At 39.5% G+C, this 25,541-nt stretch overlaps 1 protein-coding gene and 1 non-coding gene across 2 annotated transcripts in view; one reads left to right on the forward strand and one right to left on the reverse strand.

Moving 5' to 3' along the window:
• ITGBL1 (integrin subunit beta like 1) overlaps positions 1-25,541 on the forward strand; it is a 215,464-nt gene that overhangs the window by 65,954 nt on the left and 123,969 nt on the right. The gene's annotated exons all lie outside the window — the stretch shown is intronic.
• Positions 22,308-22,379, reverse strand: TRNAR-CCG (transfer RNA arginine (anticodon CCG)). Its single transcript has one exon. It is a non-coding gene; the product is annotated as a tRNA-Arg (tRNA).

Raw genomic sequence — 25,541 nt, forward strand, 5'->3', positions numbered from 1 at the left:
GGAAATGACAACCCACTCCAGTCTTCTTGCCTGGGAAAGTCTGTGAACAGAGAAGCTTGAGGGGCTACTGCCACAAGACTGCAAAGAGTTGGACACGATGGAGCATGCATGCTTGTAATCTCAGAGTACTAAAAAGAAAAAAGCTCATCAACTCATTAGTTCATTTGTTCTTGCACTTACTCATTTTCAGGCACTGTTGTAGAAGTGGGAGTCCTAGCAGGAAATAAAACCGGATAAAATTCTCTGCTCAATTTTAGCTTTCATTGTAATATGGGAAACAGACCATAAGCTAGAAAAGAAGCAAAAAATAAAGTATGTTAGATAGTGATAAATGCTACAGAAAATTCAACAGGCAGGGGGATTAGGGATTGTTGGGCTGAGGAGGACCGTGATGTTCCATTGGATGGCCAGGAAAGACCAGCAGTTGCCAATGACCTTCCTTTTTATTCAAGGACAGGAAGGAGGTAGTGTGACCAGGCTGGGGGGATTGAGAGGCAGGGGCTGGAGCTGATGTCAGAGGAGCAGTGGGTGGGGCCAGGGACACAGTAGAGTCTGATGGAGACACAGCAGAGACCTGGACCCAGGATGAGGGCCCCGCCAGCTACGAAAGAAAGTGAAAGTGAAGGTCGCTCAGTCATGTCTGACTCTTTGCGACCCCATGGACTGTAGCCTTCTAGGCCCCTCTGTCCATGGGGATTCTCCAGGCCAGAAGACTGGAGGGGATGGTCATTCCCTTCTCCAGGGGATCTTCCAACCTAGGGATTGAACCCAGGTCTCCCGCCTTGCAGGCGGGTTCTTTCCCTCTGAGCCACCAGGAGAGCCCAAAGGCATCGACAAAGTCTTCATGCCCTCAGTGATGCTGAAGGGCTTCCTGGCCCCTTTCCCTGACAGATTATTCATCCACAATGAGCTCAAGTAAAATCATGATCAAAACTTTGTACTGATTATGTCTGTCCCTCTAGACTAGTTATTTTTCATCTGGAAAACTACACTAAAAAAATGTAAAAGGTGAGACTCCTACTATTCCATCCAGTTTTTTCTTCCACTGTCCTAGCCCTGGAGTTTATGATTTCTGTGGCTCATATGGCATATCATGGAGGAATCTGAGTCCAGCTGGAGATGCCGATAAAGTGCTCTCAGAAGTGGCGTACATACACTGCCATGGGAAAGATGGGCTTCCACTGTGGCTCAGTAGTAAAGAACCTGCCTGCCAAGGAGACGTAAGAGACATGGGTTCCATCCCTGGGTCGGGAAGACCCCCTGGAGGAGGGCATGGCACCCCACTCCAGTATTCTTGCCTGGAGAACCCCATGGGCAGAGGGGCCTGGTGAGCTACAGTCCATGGGGTCGCAGAGTCGGACATGATTGAAGAAGCTTAGCACACACACATGCATGTGTAAGATAGACAGTTGCCAGAAAGCGTCTGTGGAGCACAGGGGTCTCAGCTCAGTCCTCTGTGAGGACCCAGCGGGGTTCGATGGGAGAGTGGGAGCAAGGCTCAGGAGGGAGGGAACACATGAATACTTACAGCTGATTCACACTGTTGTGCAGGAGAAGATAACAACATTAAGCAACATAACCAAAGCAACTATATTCCAATTAAAAAATATTGAAAAGAGATAAAACTTCCCGAGGAGCATGGTTTTCAAAGAATGATATGGACGACTGCCTCGTGGGAGGCATGGAGGTTAGGAGCGGGAGACCAGTTGACCAGCTTTTCCACAGATGGAAGAAAAACATGATGAGGTTCATAAGTGGGATGCTGAGGGAGGTTCATCCAATCAGCAGAATTTATTGAGCATCTACTATGTACTAATATATCCCATGTATAGGGTTCTGGGCTTCCCAGAAGCTTCTGAGAATTCTTTAGTGGTAAAGAATCTGCCTGCCCCTGAAGGAGACGCAAGAAACACGAGTTCCATCCCTGGTTTGGGAAGATTCCCTGGAGAAGCAAATGGCAACCCACTCCAGTATTTGTGCCTGGGGAATCCCACGGACTGAGGAGCCTGGCGGCCCACAGTCCATAGGGTCACAAAGAGTTGGACATGACTGAGTGACTGAGCATAGGGTTCTAGGTACTAGGACAAGTCAGGGCTCCTTGCACTCATGATATTTGCCTTCAGTAAAAATAAAGAAAAGTCAGACTTGAGGCTCCTTAAACCCAGACGTGGAGAAGGAAATGGCAACCCACTCCAGTATTCTTGCCTGGAAAATCCCATAGACAAGGCAACCTGGCAGGCTAATTGTTCATGCGGTCACAAAGAGTCCGGCACGACTCAAGCGATTTAGCACAAACACAGACACAGGAATACATTTTATTAATCCAGGCAGAAAAAAGGCAAAGAACATGAGCAAATAGTAGCAATTGCATGCAGCCGTAGAGTTAGGAAGATGAAGCAATGTCTTCAAAGGAAAAGAGAGTGGTTGATTCAGCTGCAGGCGAAATAGTGCTGGTGGACATAATACACATTCATTGCTCAGCCAAAGACTTCATCTCAGATCATGCAGGGATTTCTTTCCTTTTGTGAAAATTCAAAATGTAAACTAAATGGAAATAATGCTCCTTTTGAAAATTCAGTGTTAGTCGCTCAGTCGTGTCTGACTCTTTGTGACCCTATGGTTTGTAGTCTACCAGGCTCCTCTGTCCATGGGGTTCTCCAGGCAAGAGTACTGGAGTGGGTTGTCACTTCCTTCTCCAGGGGCTCTTCCCGAGCCAGGGATCAAACCCAAGTTTCCTGCATTCCAGGCAGATTCTTCACCATGTCAGCCACCACTCTTTAGCTCCCTTTCCTGGAGCTTGTCTGTTCTGTCAGACAAAAATGATTGCCCATCCGAGATGAAATATATATGGTGCCAGATCCAAGATTTCTTAGAAAATAAATCGATTGCTGGAAGTGCTTCAGCAATCTGTGAGTGACCCTGCATTAACTGTTCACAAGAAGAGCGGGCTGGGTGCAAACAGTGGCCTCCCATTCTTCAGACGACTTCGCCTTTCAGGCGTCTCTGTGAGAACCCAATGCTCTGCCTTTCCAGCCAGCAGCGTTGGCTTAGAACACGTCCTGGAGTGTTTAGCTTGTCACTCAGTATACTGGAAACCGGAAGTGTTTTTGCTAACTGAAAGTCAAATGGATGAAACTTTACTCTCGAGATAGAATATTTTGACAAAAACACCATGTACCTTTATTGACAGGGCGCCTTCTGCTTTGGATTCATGCTCCTCTAAGACGGCTTGTTTCTCATGTCAGACACCCATAGACTTGTGATGAGTGCAGGTGACTTTGGAAATGTCAAAGTCTGAACACTTTGCTTGTTCACTCGAGGAGCGTGGTTGTTCAAATTCAGGGTCTCATCTTGTTTTTCTCTTGACAACACTTTGATCTTAGAGTATGGAAGCGCTTCAGACCTTTGAGAGCGTGTTTGGGGCTGTAAAAAGAAAATAAACCCATGTGCTCCTGAGTGGCTCCATCCTAGTAATCTTTGGTTCCTTCCAGAAGTAGTGTGCATCACTTCCAGTGATTCAGGGCCAGCTTGTGGGAGGGACAGCCACTCCACACTGCCATGAGCAGTTGCTGCGTGGACCATGATGACTTGCCCCAGAGCTTTACTCCTCAGAGCACATCTGTTGTGGTAGGGGTGAAACGTGATGGCTGAGAATTATGGACTGTGGCCCACTGAGTTGTCACTCTCTGGTCTAACGTGGGCGAGAAAGAGAAGGTGACAGAACCATTTTTTTTTACTGCAGTTAAGTGTGATTAATCTTTGTCTTCCTAATGCAATTAAAAGTAAAAAAAAAACCCAGTATTTTTTTTTCTTTTTTCACCACCTCTCCTCTACACTGCAAGTTAAAATATTCTACACAAGTGAACAGCAGGGAACAATTGCTGCCTTGCTGAAAATTCTCCCAGTTAAAAGCATGTAAGTGTTAGTCGCTCAGTCGTGTCTGACTCTTTGTGACCCCGTGGACTGTAGCCCACCAGGCTCCTCTGTCCACAGAGTTCTCCAGGCAACAGTATTAGCCATACCCTTCTCCAGAGGATCTTCCTCACCCAGGGATTGAACCCAGGTCTCCCATATTGCAGGTAGATTCTTTACCATCTGAGCCACCAGTGAAGCCCAATTATAGCCTGTCTTTATTTTTTCTCTTTTTTATTTTTCTCAATTCTGGAAACATGATAACATATTTAGAGGAGACTTGGAAAATACAGAACAAAGTTACATATAGTTCCATTATATATTATACAATCATTTTTAAGTAGATAAGTGAAGATTTTTAGTTGGAGTTTCAATATCAAACTCAAAAATTAATAGAATGAATATACAGAGAAGTAGAAAGATGTAGTAGACCTGAAAAACACTATGAACCAAATTGACATAATTAAGATTTATACAGTTTTCGCACAACAGTAGGATATAAATTCTGTTCAAGTTCTCATAGGCTCTAAACTAGTAGACTTTGATACATATCCAGGGACATAAGACCAGGTGCAAAAATTTCATGATCTAAATCATACAGAGTCTGTTCTCTTATCATGTATCTCTTATGATAGCCTGTCTTTGAAAAACAGAAACAATGAAGATGGTTGATGATACACTTCGGAGTATATATAACCTGCTCACATTGTCCAGATTGTGGTTTACTTTATAGAGGAAATAATTCAGTGCTTTTATTAGTGAATGATAGATTGGAGAACTCAATCTTTCCTCATTCATTCTTTTTGCCATTATTCATAAATCAAAAGTTAAAATATGACACTTGATTTCTAAAGTAGGGGATATTAAAAAAAAAAAGTGGACTCATCTGAGTTTGGGAAGGATTTGGATGGTCATTAGGTTGAGTTATTTCGATCGCTTTCTCCACTGATGTGATTTTACATGTGTTTGTGTGATTATTTGAGTTGTCTCCTGTACTGGAGACAGGGGCTCAATGTGTGAGCTCATTGTTCCCCGCAGAGAACCAGTCATGGACCATGACCCGGAGTCAATCAGCTCTAGCTTGAATGTCCGTTGATAGAAAGACTGAATGAATGAATAACTAGTGTTTTGTGCAGTTTCTATTTAAGGGGATTGTCCGAAATTTTTTGACTACTTCTATCAAAGAGGAAGTAAAGTTCCATAGAAGTTACACACTTACATGTTTGAAAGTTGTCGTTCAGTCGCAAAGTCATGTCTGACTTTTTGCGACCCCATGGACTACAGTACGCCAGGCTTCCCTGTCCTTCACTATCTCTCAGAGTTTGCTCAAACTCATGTTCGTTGAATCAGTGATGCCATCTCATTCTCTGTTGTCCCCTTCTCCTTCTGCCCTCAATCTTTCCCAGCATCAGGGTCTCTTCTAATGAGTTGGTTCTGCACACCAGGTGGCCAAAGTATTGGAGCTTCAGCATCAGTCCTTCCAATGAATATTCAGGACCGATTTCCTTTAGGATGGACTGGTTTGATCTCCTTGTAGTCCAAGGGATTCTCAAGAGTCTTCTCCAACACCACAGACCAATAGCATCAATTCTTTGGCACTCCATCTGCTTTATGATCCAACTCTCACATCTGTACATGACTACTGGAAAAACCATAGCCTTGACTATATGGACCTTTGTCAGCAAAGTGATGTCTTTACTTTTTAATATGCTATCTCAGTCTGAAAGTACCTTGAGCCTTTTTTTTTTTTTTTAAAGCAGTAGGATTGTTAGAACTGTTCTAATTCATTCCAGGAAGATATATTGGAAGGCAATCCTGTTGACTTTGAAAACCTTCGGAGGTGTGTGAGATAAACTTTAAATGATGGCCGAGTTCATGAAGTTCAAGTTAAGTATTTAAACTATAAGTTGAGCTTTAATTGTTGATTTTTGAAACTGTTATGCTAGTTGGTTCAAATCAGAGGTCTTCAGTATTATTTTATGTAATTAAAATGTGACTAAAAAGTCACTAAATATTAATAGGAAGCACTAATAGTTCCTTACAAGTTAAGATGGTAGGACTCTCATGGTTCTACCACCACTGCACTGAAATTCCTTCTTATAGCTTCAAGTTTCTCTTCAAGCTTTTTGTTATCATTAATATTTATTCACTTATTCAGGTTTTGAGTGCTAATTCAGGTCCTACTATTTTCCCTGGGTTAGATATCGTGCTGTTTTAAAGCAATAAAAGGAATAAAATTAGCCGTTGAAGGGATAAAATTTAGCAGATATTTCATTTAAGTGAAGGAAAAAATATTTCTCCTTTTGTGTTTAATTCACTTAGCATAATGTTTTCATATCAATCTATGTTGTAGCATGGCATGTGTCACCTATGTTCACTCCTTTTTTTGACTATTATTTTACTGTATGTATATATAACATTTTGTTTGTCCATTCATCTGCTGATGGACATTGTTTCTGCCCTTTGGCTGTTGTGCGTGGTGCAAAGAACATTGGCGTACACTTTAAAAAAAACAAAAATACAATAGTTGATAACGGGGAGAGTTTTCACAAATTTGGAAGAGTGACAGATACTGGGAAAGGTGTTATGTCCACTCACTTCATGTTTTTGTTGAGAATCTACTTTATCTATTAAGTAATTTAGGTAATCTATTGGTGATTTTGTGCTTTTCTTGAAGGTTTCATACTTTTTAATTTGCTCTCCAAGAGTCAAGACAAATGTGTACTTCTTAAAATAGATCATATACCCTATTTAAAAAACTAATATTTCCAAATGATTCCTTAGAAGGAAACTGTTTATTTGAAGAGATGTTAATTAAAAACAAAATGATTTTGGTACTATTAAGTGCTTTTTAAGGACTCCCTGGTGGCTCAGATGGTAAAATGTCTGCCCGCAATGTGGGAGACCTGGGTTCGATCCCCGGGTTGGGAATATCCCCTGGAGAAGGAAATGGCAACCCACTCCAGTACTCTTGCCTAGAAAATTCCACTGATGGCGTAGCCTGGTGGGCTACAGTTCATAGGGTCGCAAAGAGTCAGACACGACTGGGCGACTTTTCACTTTCACAAGTGCATTTTAAAAAACAAAAAAGTAAATATGCACTGAAATAATTTGCAGTAATTCTCTACTTATCTAAGAAGTTAATTTCTATTTTAAGAGCATACAGAGAGAGGATCAATATTCAGTACATTATCTAACAAGTAGTGTGATTGTTCATTGCAAATTGAAAATCAAGTTCACAGGGCAACAGTGGAGAAACAGACATAGAGAATAGACTAATGGACACGGGGAGATGAGAGGAGAGGGTGAGCTGTATGGAAAGAGTACCATGGAAACTTGCATTACCATCTGTAAAATAGATAGGCAAAGGGGATTTGCTGTGTGGCTCAGGAAACTCAAACAGGGGCTCTGTATCGACCTAGAGGCGTGGGGTGGGGAGGGAGATGGGAGGGAGGTTCAAAAGGGAGGGGATAAAAAAAATTAAGTTCCCAATTGTTCTGCTTAGTAGATGTTTAAATATATTTTAGCAGAGTCAAAATATGAGTGGCTATATTTTTAGAATTCAGTATCAGTGTATTTAGATGCCAGTTGCACATTAATCGGTCTTCCTGTCAAAATCTAAGCTCCATAGATTGATTATAAACAGCATCTTTACTGCAGATTTTCTAAACATTGTGACCTGATAAAGTTCTCTTCACTTCCTAGCACTTAAGATTAAGAAGAGGGAAGGAAAGCTATTGAAATATGAAATTCTTCTCTGAATATGAAATTATAAAGGGAGAATGTACAAATGCATAATAATTTTAAACTGTTACCTTGCAAAATGTTTTGTTTTCCATAATACTAGTGTGATAAAGTAAAAAAGATTGATCAAAATAATGAGTCTAAATAATAGCCTTTCACTATCATAAAGATGATTATAGTTATCAGTAGATGCCTAGAAGCACTAGGTCCTAGCTTCTAACATTAGGTCCAGTTTTTATTGCATGGTTATTTAAAGGCATGTAATTAAACTAACCGAGGATTATTTAGAATAGAAAAATTAAAAAATCCTGTTTAAGCAATATTAACAATAGATAATTGAGTACCTTCTTCCCAATGGCTGGATGTTAATATCAACATTCAACTGAATTTAAGCCAGTGCTGAATACCATCATCTAGAGCAAACTTCTAGAATGACAAGAATACATCTGAAGATTGACTACTCATTTCATTCTTATTAATTTTATCATTGAAAGGTTTCACGGTCAAATTTCGAAAGATATGTTGACTTGACTAACCTAGTTGGAACTTTTATTATTTTCACTCAAAATATCTTTGAATCCCTCTGAAAATCATGAATGGAGAAATTTCTCTAAACTTTGTCTCATTTGCTAGAATCTAGACTGCCTTGGCACATGTTTCTGTGGAAATGTAAGCTTTTGGTCCAGAGTCATTTCTTAAGGATAAGTTGAGTGTTTGCCCAAGAATCTGAGATCAATCTAGAAGTGAAAACAAGTTGACACAAATTGTCATTATCTTCACAAACAACAACAAAAAATGTCCCAAGCTGTCTTTAAGCTCTCGGAAGAAAATTTCATTCCTGAAAACTTTGATGGAGAGAGTTACCAAAACATTTTCCTTGCAAGATTTGCCAACTCAAAGACTTTGTTCATCATCATTTTGTACTGAAAGTTCCAGTTGAACATTTCTCATGTTACCCTGAGCTACTGTATCAGACATTGACAACAAGCTTAATTTTTGTTGTGAAGAAGTATATAAAGTATATTTCCTATGGCTTTCTAGTTTAGCTTCTTGACATGCATTTTGTATTTGGTCCTTAGTTTATTTTATTTTCTTGTTCTTAAATATGGGTACCTGGGGAAGGTTGGTGGTCCTATATTTAAAAGGACTCTGACTGGCAAATAATCAGAAGACAACGCTATACTTATTTCTTCTAAAAGCAAAATTAACTGCCTTCCTCTCCCCCAAATCAGGTTGCTACTAGAACAATGTTGCAGTTTTTTAATTTCTAGAAGCATTTAATTTCCAGAAGAGAAAATACATAAAACAGCATCCAATTTCTCTAGCATAATCAATCTAAATAAGATTCTATAACATGCTTTCTTAAGTCATTAGTCTAAAATACTGAACCATGGAGGCAGGTGTGTTCCTGAAAGTTATGTTGGAAGGAGGAAAAATTTAGAGTGAGTGCTGAAACTGAGAAGTGTGGTGGGATACATAAATTCATGGGTACTGGATTTGAATCAGATTTTATGATGTGAGACAAGCCAGTCGCTCTTCCTGTGCCTCCATGTTGACTTTCTGATTCTAAACTCATAAGGGTTTGGTAAATAACCTAGTGCTGATGAACATAAAGTACCCAGCATAGGATCTGACATATAGTAAGTACTCAATGAAAGTTAATTTCTTCCTTTCTTGCTGTCATTTTTCCTTTACCTTATGAAAGTTTTTGGGTCAATTGGTGCAAGACCTCTATTAATTTTCCTGTGATCATCTCAATAGCAAATATTGCCTTATCACAGAGGATGATTTCTGGTCAGATTAACTTATTTTAATCACATGTTTATAATTGGTCCCTGGAAAATACTGAGGGCCAGTGATACTTGTGCATATTCAAAAAACCAATGGTATTTAGGTATTAAAGCCAATGGCATTTAATAAAGTTTGATACATAGTCTTTCTTTGCTTATCTCTGTATTGAAGTCGACCCCTTTTTTTTCCTATGGTGAACGTGATCTACATTGTCAATAAATTATTTCCTAGACCTCTTCTGGCGTCCAGTGTTTCTCTCCCTGATTGTGATCACACATTTTATAAGAACCGTGAGCATATAGAGATGACCGTGTTAAAGTGACACGTCCCGCCGCATTCCATGATGAGTCTATTGAGATACGTGAATTCATAATATTTTAATCAAGTTGATTATTACAGCCCTGACTACAGAAAAATTATTTCAGCTTGACTGCCAGAAAGTATATCTTGGTAATCAGAGGATTGGATCTCCAGGACCTTCTCTCTCGCTCTCTCTTTTTTTTTTTTTTTGATGACCACCAAGAACTAAAACAAGTTTTGGCCTAGTAATTTAGACAATACTTAAAATAGGATATATATCTTAAATAAGTCAAATAAATTAGATTAATATGACTTCATATACAATTTAGTCTTTAGAGATATAGAACATTTCAAAGAAAGGCTTTCTTTTTTTCCCCAAAGATTTTTTTTTTTTTCCCCAAAGATTTTTTTTTTTTTTGATGAGGACCATTTTTAAAGCCTTTATTGAATTTGTTACAATATTTTCCATTTTTTGTTTATGTTCTTTTTTCTGGCTTTGAGTTATGTGGGATCTTAGTTCCCTGGCCAAGGATCAAACCTACACCCCTTGCACTGAAAGGCAAAATTTTCACCATTGGGCCAACAGGGAAGTCCCCAAAGAAGGGCTTTGAGTTCAACCATTCAGACCGAAAATATGTGGCAGTTTGAGGATGCTATTGCCTGTGGTGTTGCTTTGGCAAAAGTTAAGTTGAAAGTATAAATTTTGACAACTGGGCAATTTATTTTATTAACATACAGCACGATGGTAATCTCACTGAATTTCCTAGATTTAAAAATCCTAATTAAATAGAATTATTCATTTAAAAACATACACATTTTTCACATAAAACAAAAATGTTCCTCTCCTCTCCCAGCTAGATAATTAAAGTTGTCTTATGGATCACAACCGATTAAATTACTATAATCAACTCCCAGGTATTTTCACCTTAGAATGGACTCTAAATGTTGTCTAATCTTATCTGAAAAAGAGGGGATTCTCTAAGAGTGTTTGCATTAGAAGCAGTTGAGTTTTAGTCATAATTATCTTTAGTTGGTTAGTTGCAGCTTAATCACAGAAAGAATTATGCAGGAGGGTTTATTAATCCTATGTCAAACTTTGGTTACATAGATGGAAACTATATTTGAACCAAGCTTTAAAATCTCATATGAATTAAAGCTTATTATTAATGTCTGTGCAAACCATACACCATAATTTTGCTAGTATTAGAATGAAAAGAGTCATTTGCAAGTCACTTGAAGGATAATTATAATTTCAAATATATAAGACAGGTTTTTGACCTAGGCTTGAGTCCTTTAATTTATTTTCATGTAGATGTGGAAACTTATATGGATGTATGAAAAATATGATTTGCAGGAAGAAAATGCTGGATTCATCACTACTTTTATTATTTACCAGTAATATGCCCCTGGGCAATAATTTTATGCCTTCATCATCATCTATATATTTATCAAACTTTTTTTTTTGCAATTACTGTGTGCCAGAAAATTGGATAGGAACCAAGGATATAAAATTAAGATGACACATGGTCCTAACGAAGGTAACGGTTTAGTAGGGCAGAAAGCCAAATCAAGAGATAATTATGGGTTTGTGAAGTAATAGATATGTACATGGTATTATGGAGCCTGGAAAAGATTTCTTTTCCAGTTGAGAGTGGGAGGGCATTTCAAACAGAAGAGAAAACATGAACAATGAACTGACTTACAGTCCTCGGTGGAAATGAAAGTCATTTACAGCCATTTTAGAAAACATTATGGGCACATCTATTAAACTTACATATTTATATAACATTCAATTCATCAACTTTACCTTAGAAATTAATAATAAAATATTTGCATGTATGGGCAAACCAGTATTCACGGAGAAGTTCACTTATCTGATTCCTTTCCACATTATCCTTTCAAAAGTAATTGTCCCAGGAAAAAAAATCCCTCTCTTCAGTGATGAATAATAAATAAGAAATTAGTATGAGACTTGTAAAAATAATATAAGAAATACAGAACAGAAAAAATAATCAAAACTCAGATAATAAGTCAACATCTGAAAGATTGTACTGTGAAGCTAAAAATAAATTATGAACAACTTATGTTTAAAATTAAAAAGAAAGGACTATTTTTAATGGATAAATTGCTTCTCAGTAGTGAACTCAAAGAAGATGCAAGTACTCAAGGAGAAAATTATAGAAGACAGAAAAACATTTTAAGCATTTAATAAATACTTACTTAATGGTTATTATGTGACAGTCACTATCTTAAGCACTTTACAGTTGTCATATGAATTAATCCTTAAAATAACTATGATACAAATGCTACTGTTGTTCCCATTTTACATATATAGAAAGATTAAATAACTTGCTGAAGTTCACACAGCAAAGATATATAGTGAGGATGCTTATAAAAAAAATTCCTCTTAAAACTCTTGCAAAAGGAAAATAAACCCAAACTACAGCCTACCAAATTTGATGTCATAAAAATTTGCAGTATAATGGCAGAAAAGAGACTAAATTCTTTAACTTGTAAAATCCACTGCTCATAAAAATCATGAAAATGTCCAACAACAATAGAAAAAGTTGGGAAATTATATAAGCAGAAAGTTGTAAGAAAATGAGACAAAGAATGATTTTGTTTATAAAATAAAGATGATTTATAAACCAAAGAAAACATGTTGAATCTCATCCATCGTTGACACATGTCAACAAAGATATCCAATGTAATTTTAGATGCTCAGATCAACTCAGGTTACATGGTGATATTCCATGTTATGTGTTGGCAAGTGAATCCTCACACATTGTTGGTGGGAGTGTATTTAGTATCATTTTAGAAACAAAGCTTTTAATGACATGCATGCCCTTTTATCCCTGAACTTCCCTTGTAATAATTTATCCCACCGATCTTTTCACACTTCTGCTTAAATATGCCTGTTTAAGGAAGAACTCCTGTGACAACATTGTTTGCAGTGGGAAATGATTAAAACTAGTTAAGTGGAATCATTAAAAGGGATGGCTACATGGTTGCAGTGTATATACAGTGGAATATTATGCCTCTGTTAGCGTGAGTAAAGTAGATCTCTATAGACTAGGAGATTGACATGAATAGGGGTTGGGAGACAATTCCCCGTGGGTCTCTTATGTTTCTCTACTTTTTGTCATCACAGGCACTGATTGCTTTCATTCCAGATTATCCTTTCATGTATGTTTGTACAGAGAGTCTTGCAAGACACAGCCAGTGTCTCTTTCTGGGGCAAAGAGGGTTTGTTTATAACCTAGTGTAATAGAATAGTGCATCCTTCTTTGGCACAGATTCTGGCATGCTTTGTTACTGATCAGTCACTCAATTGTGTCCGATTCTTTGTGACCCCATGGACTGTGGCATAGCAGCCTTTCCTATCCTCCACTCTCTCCCGGAGTTTGCTCACAGATTCATGTCCATTGAGTCAGTGATGCTATCCAGCCATCTCATCCTCTGCTGCCCCGTTCTGCTTTTAACGTCAGTCTTTCCCAGCATTCGGGTCTTTTCCAATGAGTTGGCTCTTCACATCAGGTGGCCAAATTATTGGGACTTCAGCTTCAGCATCAGTCCTTCCAATGAATATTCAGGGTTGATTTCCTTTAGGATGGACTGGTTGGATCTCCTTGCAGTCCAAGGGCCTCAACAGGCATGCTTATTCCCTGTATGTTAGAAGAATCAGGATCCCCACCCAGGAGGGTTCTCTTCCATAAACCTGCCACATGTGTAGGAATCAGCCGCTCTTCTTTGTGTTGTCCTGTGGGGACTGGAGCTTGGGTAACTGACCTAAATTGAGATTTCAGTTACTGCTATTGATGTGAGTAATACAGTCCTTAGACTCTGAACCCAGAGTCTCACGTCTTCTGCCAGAGTCTATGAAATGGTGCAGGCTAATTTGTTCTTAATAGTTTCAAATAGAGGAAAAGCAAATCTCAGCCGCTTCTTTGCAAGTTTTCTTTACTTGTCATGTTATAACCATACAGAATATTTAATATTACAGTGTCTTGAAATTAGACATGCTTTTTGCTGAACAAATATTAAAAGCATAGGTGATTATATTCCGTTTTAAAGAATATCCATTTTGTGTGACATAGAAGCAAAGGTATTACTTTCTTTATGATTTCTCTACTTTTTTTTTTATTAGTTGGAGACTAATTACTTCACAACATTTCAGTGGGTTTTGTCATACATTGATATGAATCAGCCATAGAGTTACACGTATTCCCCATCCAGACTTTTGATTTCTCTACTTGTTAACAGTAGGAGGAAGAATGGGATTCAGTTTGAAAGCCAGTGTTTTCAGAAACAGAATTTGAGTATAAATACATATGGTAAAGTAATTAGCCCCCAATTAAAATAAATTAATTAATTTAAAAAAATACATAGGGTGGTTGTGTCAGATGTGCTCCTGCACCTGTAACTAGTCTCTTTGTGAAGGCATTTTTTTTTTAAATTATTAACTTTTATTGGAGTATAGTTGCTTTATAATGTTATGGTAGTTTATACTCTACAGCAAAGTGAATCAGATATATGGATACATATATCCCCTCTTGTTTGAACTTCCTTCCTATTTAGAGCACTGAACAACATTCCCTGTGCCATACAGTAGGTATAATTATTTTATACATAGTATCAGTATCATATACACACACACATACACACACACACACACACACACACACACACACACACACACATATAGGTGTCAGTCCCAATCTCCCAGTTCTTCCCACCCCCCTTCCTCTTTGGTACTCATATGTTTGTTCTCTGTGTCTCTATTTCTGCTTTGCAAATAAGATCATCTATACTGTTTGTCTAGATTCCACAGATATGAGTTAATATACGCCTTCACAGTTGTTTCCAAAATCTCTCCAAGATATATTTTAGGTAGAAAAATAACATCAAAGCTAAGAACAAAATTCGTTGCTAATTTTAAGAAAACTGATAAGTGAGTATATGTGGCAGATTTAACTTTATTTAACTTGAAGCTTGCATATTTGGCTAAGCAAAGGAAATACTGCTTTTAATTCCTTTTCAAATTTTCTGTGATACTTGTTATGAGTTTTCCTCTTATTTTCCAACTGTTCACTGAATGCCAGTGAAAAAAGTAAAGTAATTAAATATGACTTAACATGTTCAAGCTTGCTTAAAACTTAGTGTGATTCAGCGGTGTAATGATGAGCTTAAGTTTAATTAACTCTCTTCAGAATAAATATTCCAGTGTCTTTTTATTCCTCTTACTTTCCTTAGATTATCTAAGATACACTGGGACATATGGATTTTACTGATGCTATGTGCTCAGGCAGGATGGAGGAGGTTGAGGTGGCAGAGAAGGACAAGGGGCAGGGTAGGAAATAGGGGAAGGTGCCAAAGGATTCAGAAACAACTAATAAGATAAGGATTTAAATGTCAGTTGAATTAAGGAACAAAAACATATTAAATTTTCTAATGTCAGTAGAACGGTGGGACTGAAATCGGATTGTAGAGAAAAGGTGACTGGGAGTGGAAAACTGCCTACCTGGAGCTTTAAATAAGGAACGGAGCATTGATTTGGAATAGAGACAAAGAATAGGGACTTGGCTTTAATACAGGGAGTGCTGACTACCTTTAGCAGAGACCAGGAGACACTTGATGAATTTCATGTTATAAGAGAAAGGTGCTAACAATGAAGCTGAGGTTGGATCAGAGGAGAGAGAGGAAGCAGGGCTTCCAATGAACCAGATAGCAAAGAAATCAAGACTCCCTGATAGGAATGGACCTCGACACAGCCTCTGAGGCTGCAGGAAGGGGGAGAGTGGATGAGGGTTCCTTAAGACGGAGAAAGGACAGAAAGCTGGGGGATTTCATTCCTGTTCACCCTTGGGGGTACCCAAGCTGAGTGGGAGACTTGAGAGCTTGGTTGAAAGTTTAGAGGAATTGTTTAAAGGCATTAACTGAGAATTTTCGCTTCAGTAGGTGAGGATGGTAATACTGGTTTTCTGTTTTTTCATGTCATTTTGATAATCAAATAATAGAAATTAAAGTGATTTGTAATTCACAAGTTTAACATGCTTTTTATTTTTAGGCATTCTAGTATGGTTTGGTAAAGCTATTTTCCAGAGTAAATATCTCTATACCAATGTAAAAAGGAAGACAAGATACATTATCCAGGATGATTAAAAAGGGATATTTTGAAATTGAATGGTAGGTGAAACTTATCTGTCATGGATTATGATGATAACTATAACTTTTCATAGTGCGGAATGACATAGCTCATGACTCAGTCACAGAGAGTGCATCCTGGGGGTTGGTAAGTTTGGAATTGTTTGTGTTTTTCATTTTAATTTTCATTGATTTATTCATTATTTTTGGCTGTGCGGGGTTTTCATTGCCACACAGGCTTTTCTCTAGTTGTGGCGAGAGGGGCACGTTCTCTAGTTAAGGTGCATGGGCTTCTCATCGCCGTGGTTTCTCTTGCTGCGAAGCATGGGCTCTTCGGCACACAAGCATCATTAGTTGCAGCTCATGGGCTCAGTAGTTGTGACTCCTGGCCTCTTGAGCACCAGGCCCAATATGTGGTGCACAGGCTTAGTTGCTCCCAGGCAGGTGGGATCTTCCCAGATCAGGGATCAAACCTGTGTCTCCTGCATTGGTGGGAGGATTCTTTACCACTGATCCACCAAGGGAGCTCCCAAACTGTTCATGTTTTCATGCGAAGATATTCCTTCTCTTTGGAGCTCAGGCTATTACCACTGCTGTCATACTCTTTTCCCATTCTCAAAACACCTTGATTTTAATGGCTTCAAAACAAACGAGCACGCTGGCTATTATGGCAACCTTTCCTTTCTTTCTTTCTGTTTTTTTTTTTTTCCACTTCAAACAGCAATAGTTTATTTGTGCTCATGTGTTCATGGTTAGGGTGGGAGGGCAAGCTCAGTCGTACTTGACTCTTTGCGACTCCATGGACTGTAGCCCACCAGGTTCTCGGTCTATGGGATTTGCTAGGCAGAATACTAGAGCGGATTGCTAGTCCCTTCTCCAGGGGATCTTTCCCCACACAGGGATTGAACCTGCGTCTCCTGCAACGCCTGCATCAGCAGATAAATTCTTTACCACTGAGTCACGTGGGAAACCTTTGGGTGGGAGTTGGTTGACATAAACTAGTCACACGTTTGGTTCAGATCTGCTCCACAAGTCAATTGTCAATTGATGATAAAAAGAGAAGAAGTCAAGCCTAGCTGTGTGAAGCATATTTCAAGCCTCTGCATAAAGATCTACCAGCATCCCATTGGCCAAGCAAGTGTTGTGTCCAAGCCAATGTCCTTTCTTTTCAATCCTATGAACATACATCCCTAATAAAGTTTGCCTCTCCTTTTCCAATATGTATGGTTTCTATAAGAGCTACTTGTGAATGAACTGTGTCTAGTTTTCATTCCTCCTGAAATGAGTAGGGATGTCAGAGCAGTGTGACAGAGTCTTATATCCTAAAAAGCACCTTTGCCTTCTGGTTTTATTTCCAATTTAATTTTTCTGTCTACTGATCTAGATTTTAATTTTTTTTTAAAGGGAGACAACAATGACAACTTATTTAAAAAAATTTTTTTACCTTGTCCATGACTTGCTTTTTTTCCAATTTTCTAAATGACTTCTTGAGTTCCTAAAAAGTTTTAAAAATGAGTAGTAATGAGCTCAATTTAGTCTCCATGCCAACTACTGATAAGTATTTTTATCTGCTGACTGATCTTTGTATTGTAGAAAGTTTCTTGACTTAAAGTGCTTTACTTGCTTTCAAGAGAGTAGTTTCATTTTATTTCCAATCAAGTGAACCAAACTGTCAACTTTTATTCAGTACCTGCTTTTATGAACTGCTTAGAGGAGAGGTACCCTAGGGAGTTATTGAATTAATAGAAAAGTCCTTGCTATTAGAGGATTTACATTAAAGTTGGACTGAACATATAAATGTTTATTAATTTTTGAAGTAAGTGAGAAGGAAGTAAAATAATAAATTGTTACCATCTGCTCCTTTTTATTGGTTGAGGATAAAATACCTCCAGAATCTCTTGATCGTAGTGCTTGAAGACCTTGAGGTGATCCTAGCTTTGTTTCAGCCATTGCAGACTTCTTTAAGGAGCAATAGGAGAGGTCTTTTTTAAAAAATAGATTTTTTTAAAAGGTGGATTATTACAAGTCCACGATTTTGGTATTGTCCACTTCGGGGCGTATTTTAGAAGCTCCGTACGGGGAACCTGCCCACAACCCATTGGAATTTAGTGCAACCAGGGCAACAGGAGAAGCCCAGTATTCTTTTCAAACAAATAAAGTGGTTTTGTTTTCTAGAAAATAGGGTTTGGGGAGTGGAGGAGTCCTAGGCAGAATGATTAGGAAGATAAGTCGTGGAGAATCATTTTATCTGTTTCCCAATGACTGCCCAGGCTGTGTGCTTTGTTATATGGGGAATTTCTATTGGATTTTTTTCCTATGGACTTTTTAAGATTTATTTTTATTGGCAGGCAGTTGATTTACAATGTTGCATTAGTTCCTGCCGTACAGCAAAGTGAATCAGTTATGCATGAGTGAGCTCCCCAAGAGTATATATATAGACATATATGAACATGCGTGTATGTACATATACATGGCCTGTGTCACGTGCTTGCCCGTTCACAGCTGTTTCACCTAGATATACATATATACATATATGTAGCTCCATTGAGATCCACATATACGTATCTCCATTGACCCAATTCCTTGACGCATATCTTTATCTAAATGAGAAGGAGGTGAGTGATGGTGAGCATGGAGCTTCATTTTGTTCCTAGTAAAACTGGGGAGATGTCACTCATTCCCGGTTTCCTAGTCTGGTTACAGTGTTCTGAGATTCTTAGATTCCAGTTTGATTAAGTTCATTTCCATCAACTAAGAAATACTGTTGGTGGATAGTGAGAAATGGCAACCCACTCCAGTGTTCATGCCTGGAAAACTCCACTGACAGAGGAGCCTGGCAGGCTACAGTCATGGGGTCACAAAGAGCTGACCTCAACTGGGCAACTCACAAGACTTGAGTGGCTTCTATCATTTGGAGTATTTGAGATGAAGAGACACTCTTGGAATAAAATACCCCTACACAGAACAACAAGCCAAGGAAAGAAACTAAAGGAACTGAGGGTACATTTTTTTTTTAATTACAGAAGAAAATGAGGAAATCTTGGTAAATGTTTCTGATGAAAAATCTCTTAGAACTGGAGCTAGAAGAATAGAGAACTGAAAGTTTCTATCATCCAGTCCAGTAATCTTTCTTTCTCTTTCCCTTCTCAAGACGTCTGAGAAACAGAGTACATCCTCTAATGATGGGGTAGGGTGGGAACACCAGCTTCTTGAGAAATGTGGATGAAGCAGAGCAGGGAAGACAATTCTAATAATTCCCCGTTAAAGACACGGGCTTCCCTGTTAGCTCACCTGATAAAGAATCCGCCTGCAATGCAGGAGACCCTGGTTTGATTCCTGAGTTGGGAAGATCCCCTGGAGAAGGGATAGGCTACCCACTCCAGTATTCTTGGGCTTCCCTCGTGGCTCAGATGATAAGGAATCTGCCTGCAATGCGGGAGACCTGGATTTGATCCCTGGGTTGGGAAGATCCCCTGGAGCAGGGAACAACTACCCACTCCAATATCCTGGCCTGGAGAATTCCATCAACTGTATTGTCCATGGGGTGGCAAAGAGTCAGACCCAACTGAGCGAATTTCACTTTAAAGATACATACCCTGCATCCCTTGAGAAATACTGTATTTGTGTACATGTTTAAGTTAACAGACCAAAAAGAACAAATAAGTCCAAAAATGTTAGAATAATAACTCACCTGTGAAGATCAGAAGACCAACTATGGCAGAATATATATGAGCACCTGGGTTTCCTGAATTTCCAAGCTAGTGCTTATATCTGAGTGTCTTTGTATAATTCTTGCTTGAATATGATGTATAATTATATATTTGTGAAATTTACTACCCAAGATTCAGCCAAAACATTATGTATTGTTTTGCTGTAGTTTATATTTTATGTTTTACAATTTATAATTATTTCAGGTTACCAGAATTCTAATGTTAAATCCCCCAATTTTAGCAGTATTCAACCCAAATCACTTTTAAAATAAGCTTATCAGGATAATTTATGGTATTTTAGTGGGCGCTTTTAAGTAGGATTTTGTTTCATAATATTGTCAGTGGCAAACAGATTCGGTAACAATATCCACCACCACACCCCTGATTTAAGATGTTGAATGCACTGTTTGAAGGGGCTGCCTTGGTTTACTGTAACAAAAAGAAGATAACTGAGGCTGTAGTATGGAGTTTTCAAGGTGAAAGGAAGCTTGGGGGTGATTCAGTCCAATCTTTTAACTTTGCAGATCAGCACAGTGAGGTTTAGAGAAATCAGATAACTAGACTCCTGAATTCTTTAATCTGCCAGCTTTAGCATTATTTAATTTTCAATAGTGAAGTCTGATGATTTTGCTGTTAGGATTCTTTCAACAAGTATTGAGTAATCCAGTTCTGAGCATGTGAGTTACAAAAGGAAGCATCAAAGACTAAAGTGGTGTCGTCCAGCCGCCAGTCCTCACTGACGCCACTCTTCCTGGAGCAAAAAGGTGCTCTCATGTTTGTTGTTCAGTTGCTCAGTCGTGTCTGACCCTTTGCGACCCCATAAACTGCAGCACGCCAGGCTTCCCTGTCCTTCAGTACCTCCCTGAGTTTGCTCAAACTCATGTCCATCGAGTCAGTGATGACATGCAACCAGCTCATCCTCTGAACCCCCTTCTTTTATCCTCAGTCTTTCCCAGCATCAGGGTCTTTTCCAATGAGTCGGTTCTTCACATCAGGTGGCCAGAGTCTTGGAGCTTCAGCTTCAGAACCAGTCCTTCCAATGAGTAATCAGAGTTGATTTCCTTTAGGATTGACTGGTTTGACCTCTCATGTTTACTGCACTGCAACTAAATGGATAATGTTGATTATAATAGGAAAAACACAACTTTTCAGCTAAGTGAGCTAATTATACTTTGTTCCTCTTGTTTGTAAAACAAGGAAACAGAATCTGTCTCACTGGCTCCTTATGGACGCCAAAGAGACTAGCCGGTATAAAGAACTTATCACTCTACCCAGAAAGCAGTACTTATTAGTTTTCCTTTCCTCTCCTCTTTTCCACTTTCCTGATCCAGGTCATGTGTGGATTAGTGTCCAGGCAAGACTAGAGAGCAGATCTTTCCATTTCTGGGGCAAAGTTCCCTTCTACACAGAATCCTTCCATCCTTCACATAGAAGTGGGAAATAAATATCTAAGAAGACTTTTTTTTTTTTTTAAAAAAGAAACAGGGATGGACTGGTGCCCCTGTCTTGAAAATAGTCATTTCTATTGCAAGCCATGAAATAAATGTAAAATTAGCCAAGGGATACTTTACTTGGAATTTAGATGTGGCATTGTTCTTTTGTTTCTCATACCTAGAGAGGCTGGGAGAGCGATAGTGGCTTAGAAAGAACAGGAGAAAAATTGAGTGTGTCTATTATGAAATGAGCTTGTTTGAATCCATTGGACATTAGGATACAACGCTGGGATATTGGAAGTTTACCTGTTTGACCAAAGCAAGTAGGTCTGTGGGCTTCCCAAGTGGCTCAGTGTAAAGAATTTGCCTGCTAATGCAGGAGATGAGGGGTCAGTTGATCCCTGGGTGGAGAAGATCTCCTGGAGAAGGAAATGGGAACCTACTCCAGTATTATTGCCTGGGAAATCCCATGGACAGAGGAACCTATGGTCCATGAGGTCGCAAAGAGTCAGACACAACTTGGAAACTAAGTAACAAGAAATTAGGTTTGCAGGGCCAACTGAGTTCTCAGATTAAAATAGTCTATTTCACGGTTACTGTATGGCTCTTGCAGTATATCTGACATGCATAGAGAATAATTTTTTAACGTCTATCCTCCTATAGATGAAAAATTATTTTCAGTAGTAATGATGGGGTAGTAATTAATAATCAGGATTTACTTCCACTTTATTGAGATACAGTTGACATGACATTGTGTAAGCCTAAAGTGTGAAGGATAATAATTTACATATAAATACTAGCCACAATAACTTTGGTTAACATCTGTCATCTCATAGAACTACAGAGAAAGAAGAGAATGTTTCTTCCTCTTTGTCATGAAAACTCTTAGGATTAACTTCCTTAACTTCTGAATAGACTGCACAGCAGGGTTCCCAACCTCCAGAATTTAATGCTTGATAATATGAAGTTGACCTGATGTAATAATAATAGAAATAAAGTGCACAATAAATGTAACGAGCTTGAATTATCCTGAAAACATTTCCTGCCCTGGTCAGTGGAAAAATTGTCTTCCACAAAATCGGTACCTAGAGCCAAAAAAGGTTGAGGACCGCTGCTTCACAGTACGTGTGTGTGTGTGTGTGTGTTCTTAGTCACTCGGTCGTGTCCGACTCTTTGCAGCCCCATGGACTGTAGCCCACCAGGCTCCTCTGTCCATGGGGATTCTCTAGGCAAGAATACTGGAGGGGGTTTCCGTTCCCTTCTCCAGGACATCTTCCCAACCCAGGGATCGAACCTGGGTCTCCTGCATCGGAGGCAGATTCTTTACCATCTGAGCCACCAGGGAAGCCCAATGTATATTAACTATGGTCATCATCTTGTACATGACATACTAGTACTTATTTATCATAAAACTGGAGTTTTGTACCTTTTGACCACCTTCATCCAGTTCTCTATCCCCGCCCTGTTAGCTACAAACCTGTTTTTTTATGACTCTGGATTTTGGCTTCTTTGTTTGCTTGGCTCGTTATTTTCAGATTCCATGTACACGTGAGATTGGGCACTATTTCTCTTTCTCCGTCTGACTTATTTCACTTCGCATTTTGCCATCAGAAGGTCCCTTCATGTTGCTCCAAACGGCAGGATCGCCTTCTTTCTCACAGCTGAATAGGAGTCCATTCCACCTCTGCCCCGCTAGCCCCAGAAGACTGGGACAAGGCCCTTCTACCACAAAGGTCTCCACCTCTCTTCCAGAGCTTGCTGTGGCTTCCGCCCTAGTCTGGGGTGGCGCAGATGTCCTGGGACTGGGGATGATCAGGGACCTCGATTGTGGGAGGAGTCGGGGAGGAGAAGGGCTAGCAGAGCTGTGCATGCACACGTGGACCTGGGCCAGGCTGTTGGTGGGAATTCTCAGGCCCTCCTGCTGTGGCATAGAAATGGGGAGGGGGAAGCTGCTCTCAGCTCTAGCCATTTATTTTCACATCCAAGAGGGAATAAAAAGACCACATCTTATATGTGAATATGTAATTCAGTTCAGTCACTAAATCGTGCCAGACTCTTTGCAACCCCTGGACTGCAGCACACCCGGCTTCCCTGTCCTCACCATCTCCCTGAATTTGCTCAAACTCATGTCCATTGAGTCAATGATGCCATCTGACCATCTCATCCTCTGTTGTCTCCTTCTCCTCCTGCCTTCAATCTTTCCCAGCATCAGGGTCTTTTCCGATGAGTCGGCTCTTCGCATTAGGTGGCCAAAGTATTGGAGTTTCAGCTTCAGCACCAGTGCTTCTGATGAATATTCAGGGTTAATTTCCATTAAAATTGGTGAATTGATCTCCTTGCAATCCAAGGGACTCTCAAGAGTCTTCTCCAACACCACAGTTTGAAAGATAAATTCTTCTGCATGCAGCCTTCTTTATGGTCCAACTCTCACATCCTTATGTGACTGTTACAGAAACCATAGCTTTAACTTTATGGACCTTTATTGGCAAAGTGATGTCTCTGCTTTTAAATATTCCATCTCGGTAGGAAAGAGGGTAATCAGGATCTATTACTTGCAACTCTTGAGGATTAAATTATGCTCCGCTAAAGGATGGGTGAAATCCCTCCACTCGGTGCCTTGAATGTGACATTTGGGAAGACAGTCTTGGAAGATGTAATTAAGATGAGGTCCTCCGGAAGTCTGATGGACTCTAAATCCAGTGACCCGTGCACTTATAAGGAGAAAGATGTGAAGACACAGACACACAGGGGAAAAACCACATGAAGACAGAAGCGGAGCAAGGAAAGCTTGCTCAGACAAGGGAGCACCAGGACTGCAGGCAGCCACCAGTGGACGGGAGACAGGAACGGGAGGACGTCTCTCGTAGATCCTCTAGAAGGAATCAGACTGTTGGCACCTTGATGTCAGTTTGGGGGTGCTAGAGCTGGGATGAGGGAATTTTTGTTGCTTTAAGCCTTTCAGTTTATGGTACGTTGGATGACAGCTGCAGCAAACGGGTACACAGAGGATAAAGTGTTTCGCCAAACAGGATGTTCAGCGAAGCCATGTTATTGACACTGCAGGGGAGATTACCTTGCTTCCGTAATAGGGCAGCCTCATTCCCTGAGGTCGGCCAGAGTTCTCTTTAACCTTGAGTAAAGAGATCTTCCCTGGTGGCTCAGACGGTGAAGAGTCTGCCTGCAACACAGGAGACCCAGGTTTGATTCCTGGGTCAGGAAGATCCCCTGGAGAAGGAAATGGTTACCCACTCCAGTGTTCTTGCCCGGAGAATTCCATGGACAGAGGAGCCTACTGAGCTACCATCCATGGGGTCGCAAAGAGTCAGACATGACTGAGTCACACTTTCACTTTCAAAGAGTAGAACTTATTTAAAGGTTCTGTTCTTTCTAAAAACATTGTGCACTTATCTCCTGATAAAGTTGTATAGGCTATTCCTTGGTAACTTTTGACAGTAAAAAAAGAAAAAAAAATCTATTCCCATTTGCTTTCCTAAATGGAGGAAAGTGAATCAAGAAGACCGTACCAGGCATGAAGTTTAGACAAAACATAAAAGCAGATGATCCTGTCCTGCCTCGCCTGTCAGCTTTGCCTACAGTCAGATGCTTAAGGAAAAGCTGAAGTCACATTATCTGGCAGTGTGTGCCTAAGATGTTAACATAAGATGTGAGGACAAGGGGCCCGCTAATCAAAAAAATTGTGTATTCTAAATAAAGTTAAATAGCTTTTTCTTGAAAGGACCTCTGATGGGCTTCAGTGTGCTGGTATATGTCATGACACGCTAAGAGAAGAATATAGCATGTCACTTTCCATGTTTATTTTATCATAGAACCTTTTATGGAAGAAGTTTCTGAAACTGCACCTCCATGTACTAATGACTTTGGGGTATAAGCACCTAAAATATAGCTTCTACTGATGCTTCATGGAGTCATTGTAAGATGAATGAGCCTTTTAATATCTTCTGTACGTTTTCCTTATTTTCCCTCTATTTCTACAAATCTCCTCCATTTTAAAATGTCTATAACCTTTGAGCCACAAACCATCACCCACCTCTGTCACATGTACCTTCGTTTGGAGTTTCAGATCTTCCATCCAATATAAAAGATGTATTCTTTTTCTAGATACTTCCTTTTCTTCTAAATCATTCTTATTTTCTTCACAGTGGGTATGGAGCTTTTGTTATTGGGATGAACCATAACAAATAGCTGACATTTAACTTATAGAAGTGGCTGTTTCTTTGCTGTATGATGCAGGGAGCTCAAACCTGTTGCTCTGTGACAACCCAGAGGAGTGGGGTGGGGTGAGAGGGAGATTCTAGTGGGGGGGGACATATGTGTACCTGTGACTGATCCATGTTGGAGTACGGCAGAAACCAACACGGTATTGTAAAGCACTTATTCTCCAATCAAAAATAAATACATTTATTTTAAAAGTGGCTATTTCACACTGCTTAACCTAATACAACTAATATTATTAAAGAATCTCTACAGCGACCGAGATTCTTAATTC

Source organism: Muntiacus reevesi, chromosome 11, assembly GCF_963930625.1.
Source record: "Muntiacus reevesi chromosome 11, mMunRee1.1, whole genome shotgun sequence".
Taxonomy (NCBI): Eukaryota; Metazoa; Chordata; class Mammalia; order Artiodactyla; family Cervidae; genus Muntiacus; species Muntiacus reevesi.